A 21472-nucleotide genomic window follows, 5' to 3' on the forward strand; every position below is an offset into this window, starting at 1 on the left:
TGAGACTTGGATTGTCAAATCTGCTATCTCCCTTTCCAGAGCTCTAGCTGCATGAAAAGGCATTAGTCTTGTTCATACAAAAACAAAACAAAACAAAAAAATTCCCTGGCTGTTAAACCCTGACCATGATGTCCAATGATGCACTGTCACAGGACATTCCAGTTTCTTCCTACTGCAAAAGAGTTTGATCACACTCTGGATGGCCAAAGGCTGTCTCAGCAGCAAAGTTATTTCAGCGAGGAAAGTTTTAATTCATATATATTTTTTTAAATGCCCATTTAGATAGTGGTTTTTTTTGTCTATCTTTGGTTCTATTTAGCAGTGATATTTCATGTTTTCATGTATGTCATTATCTTTCCTAATCCTTCATGCATGGAACAGTGATGGTATCACAGAATTAGTGCCTCTGCAGTAAATGAATTCTGCCTGCAGTAAAACATCTTTGGTTTTTAGGGGTTTAAGTGGTTTGAGTGCTTTCCACAATACTCGCATATATTTGGCTGCAGATTGTTTAGTGGTGCCGCTAGAATGTGTTGTAGAATGTCTTTTTTCTTGGCAGGAGCTTCAGAGGATGAGAAAGAAGCATATGTCTCCTCCTTCAAGTTTACAGTCAAAATAGTCCTAAAATGTCTTGCAATCAAAATGAGAAATCTGACAAAAACTTCAAGAAGCATTTTAAGTTGCATGCTCTGAAAACTTTGAAAAACTAAATGATACTGGAAAAGAAGTCAGAGTCAAAGGCTAAGCGATATAATCATACTGTCACTGAACCTGATGCCCAACTCACTCAGGCTCCTTGTAACAGATCAGAGAACTTTTGCTTTCCAGGATCCTTGTCTACTCCAGCTACTCAGCTTTCCCTAACATCAGTGTCAGTCTCTTCTCTTCAGATCTGGTGTACCTTGATCAACCAGAGATCAATTAAAACTGTTGAGTATTCATTAATATAAGAGAGAGAGAGAGAGTCCTGATTGCTCATCAGACCAGTTCTGCACCAAGTTCAGCCCTACCTAACATTTCCACAAAGGTGCTTGTTCCATCAACTCCTTTCAGAAAGATGACAGTCTGCCTGACATGTATTGAGAAGGAACCAGCTCCACTAATACCAGATCCTTCAGTGATAGCCTGCCTGATATAAAATCCAGTGATAGTTCACTCAGCATTGGTTGGACAGTTATCTGTTCTGCTAATGATTTTCAACAACCCTATTTTGTTATGGATGGTGCAGCCCATCTTAGTTTTACAGGGAGGTAGACATCTCTCAGCCTTGCAGATAGCTATATGTTTCTCAGCAGTAGATCCTGTCAGTTAGCCCCGTATTTCATCCTTTAGAGGTAATTTCTGACCCAGACAACAAGATTGTCCTTCATTTCCTGCACAGGTTGACCAGACTACCAAATGTAAAAAGGAAGCAGTTCCTTAAGGAAGTTCAGTTTTAAACCTTTAAGAAGCAATTCTATGTAGCCAAACTACATTGTAATTCATGAATTTAAATATTTATTTTTTCTTTGTTGAACAGGGAAATTTGACTGGGCAAATGCCATTTTCAGGAGAAGCCTGGGAAGAAAAGTTTCATGCACTATATTTAAAATACTGACAAAACATTTTTTTACAAAGATACATTCCATAGATAGTTCTTAAGATATCTAGATAAAAACAGGTGATTGTTCTGAAGATACACCATACAAAATAAAACAGGTATTTCTTCTGTGGTAACATTACACCTGATATTAATTTCCAAGTAGAAATTATTTAGTATGTAAGCAGTTCATGTGCAATATATGTGTCAGGCAGACACTAGAATTACTTTTAAGACATAGGTAAGGAAGATTATAGTATAGATATAAGGAATAAATAAAACTGAGGTAAGAAGTGTGACATATAAATTGCTAGGTAGATCGTACTTAAAGCTAAAAGAGGGAGAGAGGTATTGTATACCTGATTAGTCAAGGAGGGTTGGGGTAAAAATATTGTTGTTTTTCTTTTGGCTTTTCCTGGTTAGGGGTCACCACAGTGGAACTCCGGTCCGCTAATGATTGGCAGTCGATTTTTATGGTGCCAAGGTGCCAGCCCGACGCCCAACCTTCAACAAAGGCATGCCCACTCACGCATGTCTTTCGAACGCCACTTGACCATGGGGAGGACATCCAGACTCCACACAGAAGGTGCTCCAGCCAAGAATTGTAAGAATACTAGGGGTAATTATTGATGCACAATCTGGTTATAAGATAGTGATATAGAGTACTTGAAGGATATGGATAAAGTCAGAAATAAACTGAAATGTAAAGTGAGCATTAATGTAGTAAAGAAATTGAATAGGAGTGGTAGAAAGATTTGTTGTGTAGAAGGGGACCACATTTATAAAAGAATAGGGGGTATGAGATGACAATATCCATATGCAGGTGAGAAACATGTGCGTGACCTCATGTGGTTTAGGTGTTGTTTTAGTAAGGGCTTGAAAGCGAATAATTTCATGGTCCATTTTAGGTATGTTCAGACAGTTTTCCAGAGTTTAGATACATAATAATCATATAGGGAGTGGCCTACTGAGTTATTAGACTTTGTTTTGATGACTAATATTTTATTGGTTGACTGAAGGTCTCTACTTGGAGAATAATTCTGCAGTAAACTGATAAAACCTAATGTAAACCTGCTACCTTTTTAGAAATGGATAAGAACTATATAACATTCTACTCTATAAAAAGTTGTATAATAACTGTATATGAACTTTCTAAAGTTTTATAACTATGTAAACCTAACACTCTGCCATGTTTGAAGTATATAACTTAAGTTTTCCTGCACAGTTTATTGCCTCTGAGCTTGAGTCATGGCTGAAAAAGGTCTCTTGACTAGATCACCTACCTGTTTGCCAACTGTAAACTAAAGAATAAATGTGTGAAAAAAATTGATACTGTGATCCTTGTTTTCCTAGAAAAGTTGTCTGTGGACGATTTTCAAACCTCATAGTGCTCTTTCAGTGATAGCCCGAAATGGGAATCTTGTTCAACACTGCCCATATTCCCAGACTGAGAACTCTAGGCTTTGGATAGAACAAGAAAGCATATATTGGCATGCTCCATGCTATTCATTAGGGAGTTACTTGGCCCACGTTTTCTACTTTCAAAGGGCTCTATTAGGTAAAGCACATTATTCAATGCAGGGAATGTCTGACGAACTTAGAGAAATAATTAATCAAGAGTACCTATAGCTTTTACTGTTAGCTGCCTGGAGGTCTAATTGCACACATTGCATTGGATGGAGCTAGCAAGGAGGCAATACGTGGCACAACCATTTCTCTTAGCTCTTCAATTTTCTTTACCCTATTCAGTAAAGCTGTACATTCTTTACAGACTCTTCCTTTAAGGGACTCTAGCTGTTTAGTCCATAAATTAAACAACAAGGGCAATTTTTACTAATTTTTAGGGAAAATACCAGAAAACAATGAATTTCTACCGAATTCCTGAAAAACATATTTTCATGGAATTTTGAGTTTATTTTTCTGCATTTCTGAGCCTCAGTCCAACAATTCATAGTAGAACCATACAAACAGTCACAGAAACACACACACACACACACACACACACACACACACACACACACACACATACACACACACACACACACACACGCATGTATGCGCATGCATACATATTTATGCACACACACACACACACACACACACACACACACACACACACACACACACACACACACACACACACACGCACACACACAGACACACACACACACACACACACACACACACACACACACACACACACACACACACACACACACACACACACACACACACACACATACATCCACTGCAGTGCGCACACAAAGACACACACTTATGCACACATTCACTCAATGGCACTAACTGTCTTGAATATTGTACATCCCTGGTACATTTAGAATAAATCTGCCTGATACAACTGCATTCTAGAAGAATAGTAGCATAGCATGCCAGGACATCTAATTATTTAACAGACGAGAGAACCAGCTACCTAAATCTGGGTTGCTTACCCATCCATATTAACTAAAAAATATTGTTTACAGATAGTCTAGACAAGCAATGAATATTCCAAGTAGTGATATTCCCAGTTTTCCTGACTACCTACTCTTCTCCTCAGATAATAAGAATCAACTCCAAGGTTTTTGCATTTTGAGAAAAAAGATTTCATGATTTTAATCAAATGATGACTTCCCAGGGCAAACCTTGTAATGTATAGTGCAGTGTAGTTTTAAGTAGCTCATCAGGCTAACTGTACATGCGGGATGCCATATGACTTTTGCATTGCTGATCACTTGGTGCTATAATAACAAAGTATGTGGGGCTGTAGGTCCTGCCTTAGCTGGATTCTTTGGCTCACTGACAGGAAAGTGACTCATCTGAGAGTGTGATCAGAAATTTGAGTAATCTCTCAAATGTCAACAGCATTCAGGAAAAGAGAAAACAGAGTTTTTACCAGGGGAAAGTCCCTCTTCACCCCTCACACCCCTGATTGATATATGTCTATATCTATTTTGAAAGTTAGCAACACTATGAAGTGAAACTAAACCCAACAATATCCAGTGGGATTGTGGCATTTATGCAAAATTCCAAGTTCATCAGTTTTTTTCCAGTTAGTTTTCTAAATACTTTAAGGTAAAATGTGGCCAGTCTCCACTTGGCCTGTTCACTGCTCATACAAAATGTGCAGAAATAAGAAAAAAATGACTGTTACATTTCTAGGAGAATTATGTTATTTAAGTTTCACACTGCGGTGGTGGTGCTGCGGTAGTGTTGTCACCTCACAGTAAGACGTTGTCCTGTTCAATTCTCAGCTAGAGCGTCTTCTGTGTGGAGACATGCATGGATGGGCATACCTTCGTTGAAGGTTGTGCATCAGGGCTGGCAACTCGGCATGTAAAAATCTTCTGCCAATCATTAGTGAACCGGAGTTCCGCTGTGGTGACCCCTAACTGGGAAAAGCCGAAAGACACAAACAAAGTGACCACACCCAATATTCCCAATAGAAAGAAACTGGCCAACTGACATATAATCAAATGAAAACAAAGGATGGGATTCATTAATATATGCAGCATCTTACTAAGTCTATTTGCACAACAAATGGGGAAGTGCATGTTATCTGCAACTCAGGAAACATTAATACATTTTTGGGCACAGTTATCAGCATTTCCACAGGTACGGATGGAGACTGTACCTAATAAACATACACTGTGTAAGCTGATACAGACAAGTACTGCTGGTGTATACAAAAGGACACAGCTGAGCTGATACATGCATAGGTAGTCCACCTTGTGTATGAGACATAAGGCAGTCCAAGTCAGAAAATAAGTAAAGCCCTGGGCACAGTTATTATCATTTCTATAGCTGAAGAAGGAAACTGTACCTAATATATAGGTATATGAAAAAAGTATATATATATATATATATATATATATATATATATATATATATATATGTGTGTGTGTGTGTGTGTGTGTGTAGTATCTAAGCTACAGGCAAGTAGTAATGATGCATAAAAAAATACCAAACTAAGCTAACAGATGATAGCCTAATAGCCTGGCCACTCTGTCTTTCTGATAAAGGCAGCCCAAGTTAGAATTTTATAGGGGAAGGGCACTGGTATCATCTTGTGAACAGGTGAGGGACAGGAGGCAGGAGTGCATGTTTTTCAAAGGAAAATATGTGAGTACCATGGTTTAAAAATCCTATGCCTTCTGGGGAGGTGTCGCACAACATCAGCAACAGAACCCTCTAACAGACCCTCTTGCAGATGCAGGTTTACAATAGCTGCAGCAACTCCCAACATATTTCAAACTGTTCCAGAGGCTGAATGCCAGCATATAACTAAATTAAAAGCTAAAGCAAGTGAGACGTGTTTGTTTGTTTGCATGTGTTTTATATGTTTCTGAATCACTTCACCATGTTTTAGTTCATTAACATTCAGCATTGCTAATTATAAGGTCATTAGCATATCAGAATGCACAACATTCAGTGGTCTTATGACCTATTCCAAAGCCCTGATCGAACTTGCCCTTTGTCTCCATGACAGCCCTGCATATATGTTGGGCGGCAGCTACTAACACACCAACTTCAGGAGGAGAGTGGTAGGAATACCTTCAGTGAGCACCACTACTGACACCTCAGTATGGTACCTCCCACTTATTATTGCTAGAGGAAGATTCCTGCATGACTGAATCTGGACCTGCTACATTATCCTGATCAACTGTGACCCATCAACCTCTCCACTCTCAGATGGTTTATTGTCATAAGTATTTGTGGACACACTGTCTGCATCCATACTGTGGGTGAGGATGTGTGGGGCATGATTCCTGTGTCTGGCATACTCCCTGCAGATCCAGACTGTGCCTGTTCATCCACATTAACATCATCAGAGGATAAGGAACCTTGAAAATCAGATGGAGGTAGGTCCACCATGTTTGTTTCAGACAATGCTTCACTTGTGAATACACCAAAAAAAAAACCAATAAAAGTACCCATAATGACTATGCCAAAGCACTTCAACCACACATGCAAGTGCTATGATTTTAGTATTACTAAAGACAACTAATACATGCAAGTATGCCCATACCATGTGCAGGTAGTCACAGTGCCTCAGTGCCAGAAGTATCTTGACGTAATAGATGAGAGAGGTTGTATAAGTATACATTGACTATCAGTTGCTAAAGTGCATGTAAAACTATTTGAATCGCATACCTGAAACATCAATAGTGGAACTCATCTGGGGCTGCTCTACCTCTGTCCCAATATTCAGCACCACATTGTGAAACTCTGGTCAGCTGCCTGCATCTCTGATTGATGGTTATAATGCCTTATACACATTTGGACCAGCTACTTCACAGATATGGACTAAAGGTTGAGGCGTCTCTATTTACATCAAAGATAAATATTCTTCAAGGCTGGTCAAACAGAACAATGCACTTGAGCTGCTCCATGTTCACATCACCATAGGTAAAATCCAATACCACTTCCTTGCAAGTTATAGCTCCCCCTCTATAACCCAGGAAACACATACCATGTATTTAAACTTATTAGAAACACTAACCATCCAACCCAATACCATATTCATGGGTGACTTTAATTACCCCACTATTAACTGAGAGTCCTATATGACACCAAACATACATGCACAGAGATTCCTGGATTTTGTAAACACAAAATCCCTGGACCAGATAGTCAATACACCAAGCAGAGGTGCAATCATACTGGATCTGGTCCTCACTAACATGGGAGAGTGCTGCACATTCCCTACTGTAATACCTTCCCTGGTAAGGTCTACAAAATGGTCTCCTTTGAAGTAAAAATGAAACCTGGACCCCCAGCTAAACCTGAAATCGTCAGGAACTATTCTAAGGCTAACCTCCGGCAATTAAGTAAGAACCTGGCAAAATTTCAAGCCCCCATAAACCCTGAGAACACTTCTCCCTATGCACAACTGTTCACAGAAACCTGTACAAGCATGTTAATAGCTGCAAAGAGGTAGCTGTACTCACCAGGAAGAAATACAGAACTAACTAAAAAAACAAGTGACTCTGGTGGAATCACAAAATCAGTTGTCTGTATAACAGGAGGAAGAAAATCATGGCAAAAATTAGGAGGTGCAGCACCCAGCAGGATAAAAACACTCTCATCAAACTAAACAAACAACTCAGAGAAAAAATAAAGTCTACCAAAGGCAAGTTTGACCTCCCAGGTCAAGGACAACCACAAAGCATTCTTTAGCTATGTCCGCAACCTCAAAGGCAATACACAATTGTGTGCAGAGCTCATTGTAAATGGAGCCACATATACTGAGCCAGAAGATATAACAAACCTCCTGGCTGATAAATTCAGCTCCAACTTTACTCCTCTTTCCCCCTCAACCTTCATTCAGGAAATATCATCAAATATAACTCCCCCTACCATTGCTGGAGAACAGGTCCTTAATGGTCTCTCTAAGACCAAGAACTGTGCATCAATGGGCCCAGACAATATCCCAGGATGCCTTCTAAATAGCATGAAACATGACCTATCAGGGCCTCTGGAATTACTATTTAACTGTAGCCTCCAAACAGGCTTCATGCCTCATTAATGGGAAAGGTAATAGTCATCCCTCTGCACAAAGGTGGGCCATCTACAGACCCTGGAAACTACAGACGCATAAGTCTCACTAGTCTTATATGTAAAGCCATGGAAAGAATTAGCAAGGAAATGATCAATAGAGATTTAGCAAACCTCCAGACACTGGACCTAACCCAGTTTTGTTTTGGCATGGGCAGATCATGCCTACTCAACCTAGTGGACTTCTTTGAGAAGGTCACCAAAGCAATGGATGAGGGTAAAATCGTACACACTGCCTACCTTGACCTGGCCAAGGCATTTGACACAAAACCCCACTCGGACATTGTTGACAAACTCAGGAGGTTAGATACAAACCCATACGTCACCTGGTGGATAGCCAACTGGCTCACAGACAGGACCCAGGAAGTTAGAATTGGGGAGTCCACCTCTACAAAGCTAGTCATAAGTGAAGTCCCTCAGGGATCAGTCCTTGGACCACTCCTTTTTGGCATTTACATCTCAGAAGTGAAGGCCAATGTCAGTGGCCTCTGGTTAACTAACTTTGCAGATGATTGCAAATTAGGAGCTGTCATTGACTCTCACACTGACACAAATGTTCTACAGGAGGGGCTGACACAGACAAACAACTGATGCCAGAGATGTGGACTAAAACTAAATGCCAAGAAATGCATAATAGTATCCTTTAGGAAGTCATCCATCCCTGGTAACTATCATATTAACAACATACCCCTTAGAGATGACCCAGTAGTCAGGGACTTAGATACACACATAGATAGTAATCTAGTCTTTGATCATCATCTGTCTACAGTGGTGAAGAAATCATTCTATGCGGAACAACTTATAAACAAAGCTATGGCATCTAAGTCCAAGGAAGTCATTGTTGCACTGTATTTGGCATTCATCATACCTATCATTGAGTACAATACCCCCTTTGGTATGTACCTACCTAGTCATATCCAGCAATAGGAAAGTCCACAGAGGTTCCGCACTAAAAGAATACAGGGTGTAATTAATATGTCCTATGCAGACCGCCTCAAGGCCTTATCACTGTATGCTGTCTCCTACAGGCTTTAGAGGGGAGATATATGCCTGGCATACAGGGAATTGTCAGACCCCACTCTGATGGACCTTCTGCATATCCACAAAACAAACAGCACCAGAATTACCTATTCTAAAGATTTAAACCTTGTCTGTGATATAAATACGACCTGCTGGAGAGATAGGCATATATCCCAGTGACTCCCCCTTCTATGGAATAGGATCCCTATCCATGTGAAGCAGAGTTCCCCCCAACCCAATTCAAGAGCAACTTGGACAATTGGATGGGAAACCGGAAATTGATCCATGGTTTTGCACCTATGTCTTAAATGGACATAGGTGACTTGTAAATGGTTCCTCTCCCAGGCCCATGCTTACACTTATCAAGGATAGCAGAACTTGTCAGAAATTTGGGATGCATGGTTAGGTTTAAAAACGCCCTTGTGGTCTTTAGCCTAGTAAACACTTATGAACCCATGAGCTATGACAGGAACTCCACCATCTGAGTGGCTGACCACAATGTGAAGCCCTTCTTTCATGTGCCACAAATTCTTCTCTTGGATTGGCCTTTTGAAACATGTCACTGGCTACATGTCAGACCATTCCATATATTTGGCTCAGGTCATCAACAGCACTGACATCCTCGATTACCTGCAGCACAACACAGTCATGGAAGAGCTTGTCAGAGATGTGTGCATCAAGGAGCCATCCATCATGAAGGACAGACTGTAGTATCACCTCATTCTCAACCTCTGAGGAATGAGGGTTCCCTAAGGATGATGGATGAAGGCCCTTGCTACTTCTAGGAGCCATATCCCTGTTGTGATGGAATAAAAATGCATATCACAACACAAGTTAACACACAAGGTCACAAGATTGTACACACACTTTACATTCATGGAACAAAATATATCAGTACAACAGTCAGTAAACAGCATAATCAAGTGTAATAGAAACATGCCTGCTCCCCTAAAAAATGAAATGTGCACCTAACAAATAGTCAACATCATAAGCATGACAACCATATGGTCAAAATAACTCAACTTATAACTTCCAGTGACATCAGTGTTATAAATTTGATCAGCTGGCTGCCATTGCATTGACATTGTCAACAGGCATAGCTCTCCAGAAAATAAACACCTGAAATGTTACAATGAAATTCTGTACACATGAGAGTGTGTGTTGCCCTCAATCTATCAATTACATTTCAGATGACTTGAACAGATTATAGTGAAACAATGCAGATAGACAGGACAAAGCAAATAGATATCAACACAACACCAAACAGTTGTTTGGAAGAACACATTATTTATTTATTTATTTAACATTTGTTGACTGGGAATGTCCGACTAGGTTCCACAGAGCCTGTTTTCAGTGGAGGCCCGGGGAGAAATTCTCCAGATGCATGTCTTTGGAATGTGGGAGGAAACCGGAGTACCTGGAGGAAACCCACGCAAACACAGGGAGAACATGCAAACTCCACACAGAAGGCACCCCAGCCAAGAATCGAACTGAACAACTTCTTGCTGTGAGGTGACAACGTTAACCGCTGCACCACTGTGCCACCCATACCCTGCAATATTTTGTGCAGTGAAGGATGATAGTATAGTACAGTCTTGGAGTTAGTATATAGAATTAGCAGGGTGAGTGTTTATGTGTGTGTGGGGGGTGTTTTGTTTTTCTTTTTTTTTATGTTTTTTTTCTGTGTCAATGTTGAATGTTCAAGCTGCTATAACGTGATATTGTGTCAATCACTCATTTGAGCATTCGACAGTACAATGCAAACCCCCTTGTTATTATCCTGCATGTTGTGTACATAAATCAGTGAACTGCCACTGATGCACACATACACATAAGACTTAATAGCAAAAATGCATAATGTAGTAATATGGAGGGTAACACCTAGGATTGCAAGGGTGGTAGTCATACCTCTCAACCTCTTAGCATAAGAAATTTGGACAATGCCAAAAATAATGGAAGGACAAAGACTCCAAAATAGATACAGATTTTAAATATTGCTATTTTAATCCTAGATACTTGCTAGAATAATAGGATTTGTGTTAGCATGCATTTTTCTGAAGGATATGAAGTGTGAAAGTGAAATATATTCCAATATTTAGTGACCTCTGTGATGCCCGTTCCCTGGCCCAGCAATCAAGGAGCCTCAATCCTTACCACTAACACCAGAGAGGGCATCTCATATATCAGGAAAGGATAACAAATACACACAGTAAAGTGCAATTTCCCTTAAGAGCACACAGAGATCACAGTCAGTCCAGGGCTGGTCGCTCTCTTGCTCTCCAGGTCCCCAGTAAGACTCCCCACTGGCACAGTTATAGGGTCCAGATCTCAGGCTAGCTGAGCAAGTTAAAATCTCCAGCATCCTCTCTGTCCAACCAGAGCTTCATGTCCCTGCCCAAGTAGCTGACACACACACACTGTGAGATAAGAATTTATACAACCACTTCTGGGGAAGGCTGGCACAGGTTCTCCAGCTGTGCCCCTTTTACCCAGACTATACGGTAGTACCCTGCCACCACCCAGCTAATAATTATCATTTACTCAAAGGCCCTTAAATGGGTGTCCAATTATTACTGTGCAATATTATTATCCAATTGGTAGTATGACTAAACAGTCTCAAGGCTTATTAGAGTGACTTGGTACAGGATTCTTATATACATGCAATGTATCTAGAGCTGAACTTATCTCCACACAAACCAGCCACAGTTAAAAGGTTTTAAAATATTTAATAATAAATAATTAAACCCATAAGACAATGCTTTCTACTATACAGTCAGTGCTAGTCAAGAGTTCAGAGATCACACAGAAATACTTAAAATAAATCAGTAGTACAGTTCTGACATCACTGAGAAACACTTACTCTAATATTTCTAGTTTATAGCTATCCTTAAAAGAAAACACAAGTCTAAGATAACTTACATAAGACAACAGGCAGAGTGCTGTGAGTTGGATGATCGAGTCAAAAATGCTTAATGCCTTCTGATTCTCGCTGTTTAAATTGAAATTGCAGTTCTGATAAACATTACATCATTCTTTCACTTTCCTGGAGTTCCCAGGCTACACATTAACTGCATTTACATTCTTAACATCTCCCTTTTGTTATCTTGCAGCCAGTCAGGAACAGAGCAATAAAAATACATTTGCATGTTTAAATCTAGCAATTTAACTGTTGGTTAAAACAATAGAAAGAATTTCTTCATCTAGACTTTTCGGCACCACTGTCTACTTCAAAGGGTCACCACATGCTTTACTTTGGTCAGTAGAGTGCACTGTTGTCACATTTATTTCCAGTTCCACATGTAACAGTATTTCTTTATATTTAAGACAACAAGTCTGTAGTTTACATTCATATTTACAAATGACAGATTTATTTGCAAAATTCTATCTGGCTAGGCTGGCAGCCTTCACCCTTCTCTACCAGTCTTCACCCCCCCCCCCGAGAACTCGCTAGTTTTTCAAGTGATCCTTGAGAAACACCACTTGAGAGAGTTAGGTCTATCTGAGTGTACCTCACCCCATTCCCTGTGTTGAGAGCCCATCTGCATTGGCATTGGTAACCCCACTGCAGCACTGCACTGACATATCATACGCTTGCAACCCCAGGCTCCATCTTAGCAACTTGGCATTTTGTTGGCTGGCTCTGTTTAACCATCTTAGGGGGTTGTGATCTATCATAACAGTGAATTTACTTCCAGAGAGATAAGGCTGAAGTTTCTGCAGTGCCCACACTATGGCTAGGCATTCCTTTTCCAAAGCTGCATATCATTCTTACTTGTATTGGAGCCTACAACTGAGATAAACCACTGGGTGCTCTTCCCCTCTGAAGAAATCTGGCTAAGTGCAGGCTCCACCCCATGGTTTGAAGCATCCACCTGCACAACACATTTTTGTTGTAATCTGGACTGGCTAACACCAGGGGTCCACCCAAAGCTTCTTTAAACTTCTGGAATGCCTGCTCGCATACTGGGGTCCACACTACCTTATCTGGCCTGTTCTTCCTTGTCAGGTCTGTGAGGGGAGCAGCTATGGTACTATAACTGGGGACGAACTTTCTATAGTACCCTGCTGTCCCTAAAAATGCCCTCACCTGATTTTTAGCAACAGTTGCAGGCCATGCTTGAATGGCTTTCACTTTGGCAGGTTCTGGCCTTATCTTACAACTCCCCACTCTATGTCCTAGGTAGGAGACCTCCGCCATACCCAACTGACATTTGCTCTGCTTAATGGTCAACCCTGCCCAGCACCTCCCTGACATACTGAAGGTGCTCTGGTCAGGAATGGCTGTAGATGGCAATATCATTTAGGTAAGCAAGGAAAAACCCTCCTGCTCCTGTTAGGATATTATCTACCAGCCTCTGGAAAGTCGCTGGGGCATTCTTCATCCCAAAGGGCATCTTTGTGAACTCATAAAAGCCAAAAGGAGTCACAAAGGCTGACTTCTCTCTAGCACTGGGAATTAAGGGTACGTGCCAATAACCCTTGGTAAGATCAATGGTAGCAAGATACTTAGCTCCACCCAGCTGGTCTAGAGCCTCATCTGTCCTAGGCATGGGGGGTAAACATCCGACTCTGTGTGACTATTTCATTTCCTGTAGTCCACACAGAACCTGGTGCTGCCATTCTTCTTTGGCACAAGTGCCACTGGGGAGGCCCAGGGACTGTTGGACTCTTGAATCACCCCCACTTCCAACATCTCCTGTACCTCCTCCCTCAGGGTCTGTCTGACTCTCTCAGGCACCCTATTAGGGGCCTGCCTAATAGGCATTGGGGTTCTGTATCCATATGTTGCTGCAGTAGGTGGGTGCACCCTGGTTTCCCAGTGAACATGTCCCCAAATTCCTGCAACACTGCTCAGATTTCTCGAACCTGGGTAGGAGATAGCTGCTGGGACATTGCTACCTCTTCCACTGAGGTGCCAGCACTAGCCTCACTGAGATCGGTCCCCAGATCTCCCTCAGACACCTCATGCAATCCACTGCAAATGCTCAGCACAAGAGCCTCCCTATCATGGTAAGGTTTCATCATGTTAACATGGTACAATTTGTGGCCCTGCCTTCTGCCTAGCAGTTCCACCATGTAGTTAACATCACTTACCTTTCTTACCACCTTGTAGGGTCCCTCCCAAGCTGCTTGCAGCTTGTTGTGTCTGACAGGATTGAGAACCATGACCTGTTACCCCACAGCATACTCTCTAGCTCCAGCATTCCTGTCATACGACACCTTTTTCTGTTGTTGGGCTTCTTCCAGGTTCTCCTGGGCCAAGCCCATGAGTTTCCTGAGCCTTGTCCTGAGGTTTAGGATGTATGCCACAACAGACTCTTTATGAGACTCGCACTCACCTTCCTACTCATCTTGAATGAAATCTAGGGGGTCCCCTCACCCTATGCCCATACAGCAACTCAAAGGGTGAAAAACCTGTGGATTCCTGGGGAACCTCTCTGTAAGCAAACAGCAGATGGGGCAAGTATTTGTTACACTCCCTCATAAACTGAACTGCAAATGCCTGTAGCATGGACTTGATTGTAGAGTTTAACCTCTCAACAAGACCATTAGTCTGGGGATGGTAGGGAGTGGTCTTCACGTGCTTCACCCCACAGGACTTCCACAGACAAGCCAGCAGGTTTGACATGAAATTGGCACCTCTGTCAGTCAGTATTTCTTTTGGGAAACCTACCCTGCTGAAAATCTCTAACAAAGCATTTGCCACCTTCTCTGCCTCAGTGGAGGACAAAGCCACTGCCTCAGGGTATTGTGTAGCATAATCCACTACCACTAGGATATACTTTTTCCCTGTGGAACTTGGGGTTCTCAGAGGACTCACAATATCCATAGATGCCCTCTGAAATGGCTCCTCAGTCACAGGCAAAGGCATTAAAGGAGCTCTCTCCTTCTCTCCTGCCTTGCCTACCTTTAGGCACTGCTCACAGGTCCTGCAGTACCCTGCTATATCTCTGGAAATTCCAGGCCAATAGAAGTTATGCATAATATGCCTCTTTGTACGTTTTATGCCCATATGACCTGCAAAGGGAATATCATGGGCTATGGCTAGAAGCACCAAATGGTAGGCTCTAGGCACTACCAACTGCTGCACTCTCTCACCTTCTAGCTCTCCCTCAGGGGGTCCACTCTCTGTATAGTAACCCTTTGTCCCAGTATACAGATCCCCCCTTTCCCTGAGAATCAGGTGCCTCCCTAGCTACCTGCCTCATGCCTTGCAATATAGGGTCTTAGAACTGAGCCTGTTTCAACTCTCTCCTTGTAACCCTTCTCAGCTCCTCTTCCACAGGTGGTCTGGCATCCTCTGACAGTGGTGCCTCACTGTCAGCCTGGGTACTACTACTCACCTCTACTTTTGCAGTCACTCGGTCCAAGGGATCATCAGTACCCACAAGCAGCTGTGGCTCACCTTCAGTTTCACTGCTACAGAGTAGCTCCCTCCCTGAAGTAACCACATCACCAGTCCTGGCTGCAAGTAAGTAGTCTGTCTGGGTCTCCCCCAGGCTACCAGACCCACATACTTGTCTCCTAGCCTGACTATGTGTAACTGCATAAGTACATGGTACTGCCTCATCCAAATCCTTCCTTGTCAGGACATCTGCAGGATGGTAGTTTAGTACCCTGTTGTCTCAAGACAACCTACTATTGGCATTTTGTCTTTCCCACTTACTGGCTCCCTCACCTTTGGTTCCCCACCTTGCCTTTGTGGACATCTGTATGCCACATGGCCCCACTGGTTGCATTCAAAACATGTAACCCTAGCTCCTGGACGTGTACCTGGACTAGTGGCTTCCCCTGATACTGGCAAATTCTGTTGGGGCAGTCTGTACTGCCCACCATGGGTTCCTTTAGACCCATGAGCAGTACTGAGGATCCCCTTCCTGTGCAGGGCTGCTCTGCTTGCCAGGTATAGGTCTCTCTTCTTCCCCAACTCATCTGAAGTAGCACATTGTCTATCAGCAAACCAGATCCTCATGTCCTTAGGCAAAGTGCTAAGGGCTTGTTCCCTCACCAAAAGGTCTGCCAGCCATTCAGCAGTGGTGACCTGACATCCACTCACCCACCTATGGAAATAAGTGCTCAATTCAGCAACATATTCACACACACTTTCATCTGCCTTGTGTCTATGCTCACAAGACTTTTTCCAATACGTTTCAGGTATTAGCTTAAACAGTTCTAACATACATTTTTTTACAGCAGTATAATCAAAACATGCATAGTCAGATATTTTGGACAGAACAGTTACAGCTTTACCATGGAGTAAGGGGGTCAGGAGCCGTACCCAGAGCCCTTGGTCAACTTCATACTGTTTACATACCCTCTCAAACATATGAATGAAACTATCAAAATTATACCCCTCTTTAAACTGCGGAAGAAATCTACTGACTTTTTGTGCTTCTGGGGTCCAGTTACTCCCTTCCCCATTACCTCCATGACTCTGGCAAAGAGTCAGCATCTCCTTCTCATGCTGCAGCTGCCTCTCTTGTTCCTCAGCTTGCAGATGTAACAGTTTCTCATTCTCCTCAGCCTGTAAACATTGCAGTCTCTCATTTGCTTCTAATTCCACATGCCTGGCCTCCAACTCAAGTCTCTTTAACTCCAGCTGGATTTTTAAGTCCACTGCAGAAAGGTTGAGCTGTCCATTCTCTGAGGGAATTATATCTCCACTGCCAGTCTGATTGTCTTCCTAGTTGCTGTTTTCTGATGCAGCTGTAACCAAGGCTGCAATCAGGTCTGCCTTAGTCAGGTTTCCATGCACCAGTCCTCTAGCCTGGCACATCTTTGCCAGCTGGCTCATTGTCAGCTTTCCATACTCCTCTGATGACATGCTGCCTGCTCACCCTGACTAACTAAGCTAGCAAAAGAAATAAAGCAATTGTGATCTGAACTCTGAGTATTCACTGCATGGTTGATTTAGAGTATAAAACACCTTCAAAGCTCACTGTACACAAGCTACAGGATTCACTCTACCCACACCACTACAAGCCAATTAGTACTTGCCAACTAATTAATATGTGGTGTGGATATCCCACCGCTGCCAAACAATTAATATGTGATGCCCGTGCCCTGGCCCAGCAATCAAGGATCCTCAATCCTCACCACTAACACCAGAGAGGGCATCTCATATATGAGGAAAGGATAACAAATACACACAGTAAAGTGCAATTTCCCTTAAGAGCACACAGAGATCACAGTCAGTCTAGAGCTGTCACTGCCTTGCTCTCCAGGTCCCCAATAAGACTCCCCACTGGCACAGCTATAGTGTCCAGATCTCAGCCTAGCTGGGCAAGCTAAAATCTCCAGCACCCTCTCTGTCCAACCAGGGCTTTGTGTCCCTGCCCAAGTAGCTGACACACACACACTTTGAGATAAGAGTTTCTACAACCACACAGACACATCTGGGGAAGGCGGGCACAGGTTCTAAAGCTGTGCCCCTTTTACCAAGACTATACAGTAGTACCCTGCCACCACCCAGCTAATAATTATTATCTACTCAAAGGCCCTTAAAAGGGTGACCAATTGTTACTGTGCAATATTATTATACAATTGGTAGTATATCTAAACAGTCTCAAGGCTTATTAGAGTGACTTGGTACAGGATCCTTATATACATGCAATGTACTCTAGAGCTTAACTTATCTCTACACAAACCAGCCACAGTTAAAAGGTTTTAAAATATTTAATAATAAATCATTAAAACCACAAGACAATACTTTCTACTACATATTCAGTGCTAGTCAAGAGTTCAGAGATCTCACAGAAATACTTAAAATAAATCAGTAGTACAGTTCTGACATCACAGAAAAACACCTACTCTAATCTTTCTAGTTTATAGCTATCCTTAAAAGAAAACACAAGTCTAAGATAACTTACATAAGACAACAGGCAGAGTGCTGTGAGTTGGACGATCAAGACAAAAATGCTTAATGCCTTCTGATTCTCTCTGTTTAAATTGAAATTGCAGTTCTGATAAACATTACATCATTCTTTCACTTTCCTGGAGTTCCCAGGCTACACATTAACTGCATTTACATTCTTAACATCTCCCTTTTGTTATCTTTCAGCCGGTCAGGAACAGAGCAATAAAATACATTTGCATGTTTAAATCTAGCAATTTAACTGTTGGTTAAAACAATAGAATTTCTTCATCTAGACTTTCTGGAACCACTGTCTACTTCAAAGGGTCATCACATGCTTTACTTTGGTCAGTGGAGTGCACTGTTGTCACATTTATTTCCAGTTCCACATGTAACAGTATTTCTTTACATTTAAGACAACAAGCTTATAGTTTACATTCATATTTACAAATGACAGAATTATCTGCAAAATTCTATCTGGCTAGGCTGGCAGCCTTCACCCTTCTCTAACAGTCTTCATGACCTCAATCCTCAGTGATTTGCTAGAAAACCACAAATTTTATGACAAACAGACCAAAATATGATGCAAAAATCTAGACAATATGTGAAAATCTAGACAGTTGCGAGGTATGGTGGCACTCCACTGTGTAACAGTATCACTAACACCCAGCACAATCTTGTTCATTCCCTCTGCCATCACCTTTGTGATTTCAATTCTGTACGCTTCTTTCACCTATGATTTGCCAAGCACATGGCAGTCCAAGTATGTGAGTGACTTCATCTTTTACAGCATTCTGTGGAACTTATGAGCTGGTCCATCATGACTTCCATGCCAGTAATTTATGCTTTATATTGCTCTTACATAGAGATATGTATCATTCTCTAACAGGATGTAATGTATACAATTCTGTTTAATGGTAACATTTACACAGGTGGAGGGTTTTGATCCCCCAAGTGATGTACTCTCTTTTAAGGGAGGTCATATGCATTTAAATGCGCAGCTCAAGTTGATCCTTCACCCTTTACCTTTCTAACGGATATGATATGACTTCTTCTGTCCATCAGCAGCTAGTGTACAGGTCTAGAGAATATTGAGTTAGGTAGGCAGGGTTCAAATCCAGGAGTGAGCATGTGGTATGAATGCATACCCTTTATCTGTGTGCTTTCTGACAACTGTGATATATGTTCTTCTGTGAAATCAGCATCTTTCAGGTCACAGTAATGTTTAAAAAGCACTTAAAAGTAAAATCAAGTTGGAGGTTGCAGGAGCAAAACAGGTCCAAAAAATGAAGAGTATCTCAAGACCAACTATGTAAAAAGAATGGATATTTATTTGAAGATGAGCGCTTTCACTGATAACACAACTTCTTCAGATCTAAGTTAAAATGAAGATCTGAAGAAGCTGTGTTATCAGTGAAAGCGCTCATCTTCAAATAAATATTCATTATTTTTACATAGTTGGTCTTGAGATACTCTTCATTTTTTGGACCTGTTTTGCTCCTGCAACCTCCAACTTGATTTTACTTTTAAGTGCTTTTTAAACTGGGTGACAGGTAGCATTCATCTGGTGTTTTCAGTGGTGTGCTGTTTTAAGTTTACAGTAATGTTTAGTTAAGTGAAGAAGTTTTCAAATCCCACAGTGTGTGTTTTCAATGAGTGAGTGAAAAAATAAATTGATGATATGCAGACATGGCTTACTCAATAGGTGTGATATAAGATATTTTATTGTGTTTTGATGTGTAAAGGATGTTGATTCCATAAGAGCTGTGCAACAGTGGGAAATAGTAATTCACATTTCTTATTCTATGGCAAAAATTGGTAACTATTTGTCTTTGGCTGCATAATTCTCCAGCCACTTCCACAAAGGAGGTTAGACTTGATGCATTGAGTAAAACAGGGTTCGCATCTAGATCAAGAGAGATCATTGTGCCCCTCTATTCGTCACTCATCAGGCCCATAATTGAATACAATGCCCCTTTTGGGATGTTTCTTACCCGACACCTGCAACAACTGGAGAGACCCCAAAAGTACCTCACCAAGAGGATCATGGGCTACAAACAGATGTCCTATGCAGCTCGACTAAACAAACTTCAGCTCTACTCAGTTGCTTACCGCCTACTCAGAGGCGATCTATGCCTGACGTACAAAGCCATGTCAAACCCAGAATTAATGGACATGCTCCACCTCAAAAAATCCAAGTCCCTTAGAGCTACATGGTCCAGGGACCTAAACCTCAGCACAAAAATGAATAGGACATGCTGGAGGGACAGATTCATTTCCCAGAGGCTCCCCTCACTTTGTACTAGAATCCCAATTCATGTTAGACATAGCCCCTCACTGACCCTCTTCAAGCAAAATCTGGGCGCATGGATGGGAAATCGCGAATTCACCCCTAGGATCTCTTCTGTTTCCCTGCTAGTCAGAAGCACAGTAAACTAATCTTAAAAGGGTACCTTCTGTGACCTACTTTACAGAGGCACAGTAGGCTAATCTAATAGGAAGGCGGAAGCCAAATACACTCTGGCTAGGCTTATAAATGCCCTAGGGCAGATAGCCTACTATCTACCTATGAACCTATGAATAATGCTAATTCAACTATTCCTGCTTCCACATTTCACTGTTACCCTGATGTAATGTTCAAGTCATCTGCAAGGCATTATCACTGTTGTCTATTGGACAATGTTAATTTCCTTTATCAGTCTTCCAAAATGCTATCAAATGCCCTTCAAATATGAAGTATCTTACAACTGTTGTCCAAATAGTTCTGTGGCATCACTAGCTAATACATATGTCAAGTGACTGTAAGTTAGGTAGACAGGGTTTAGAATACCGTCTGGTATGCATTGCAGCAGTGTATAACATGATTTGTAATAGACAATAATGACTCACTGCACAGATGTGTTGTGTTAATTTCTTTTTGGATATAACACTTATACAGGCGGTGTTGTTTGCTCCCCTATGGTTGTGACACATTCTACTTGAATATGATACTTTCACAGGAGGGTGTTTGCTCCCTTTTGTATTGTGCTCACTTTTATCTGTGGTCATATTCATTCACACGTAAACTGCTGATGACCTTTCTCCATATGTATGATTTGTGACAAGAGTTGTACATCTTTTTTGTGACATTATTAGCTAGTGCATTGCCTGATGGGAATGTGGGTTAGGAAGGTAAGACTCAAATCTATGCTGATTTAGCTGTGAATTATGAACAGCAGTCACTATCATGGGGTAATAATGCCATGTAAACATGAAACTGTGTTAGTGTGCTTTGTACATCTGACAGATTCCATGTCTTACTGACATCTTGCAGTGATGCATACATTGGTTGTTGGCTTTCAGTCACCACCTACCATATCTCCCCTGTGCATTTGACTTTCTGCTGCTTTTAGCTTTCAGTCACGACCTGTCATATCTTCTCTGTGCATTGACTTTCTGCTGCTTTAATTCTGTTTTTTATTTCC

The sequence above is a fragment of the Protopterus annectens genome, chromosome 2.part0 (assembly GCF_019279795.1).
Source record: "Protopterus annectens isolate FY-2018-M chromosome 2.part0, PAN1.0, whole genome shotgun sequence".
NCBI lineage: Eukaryota > Metazoa > Chordata > Ceratodontiformes > Protopteridae > Protopterus > Protopterus annectens.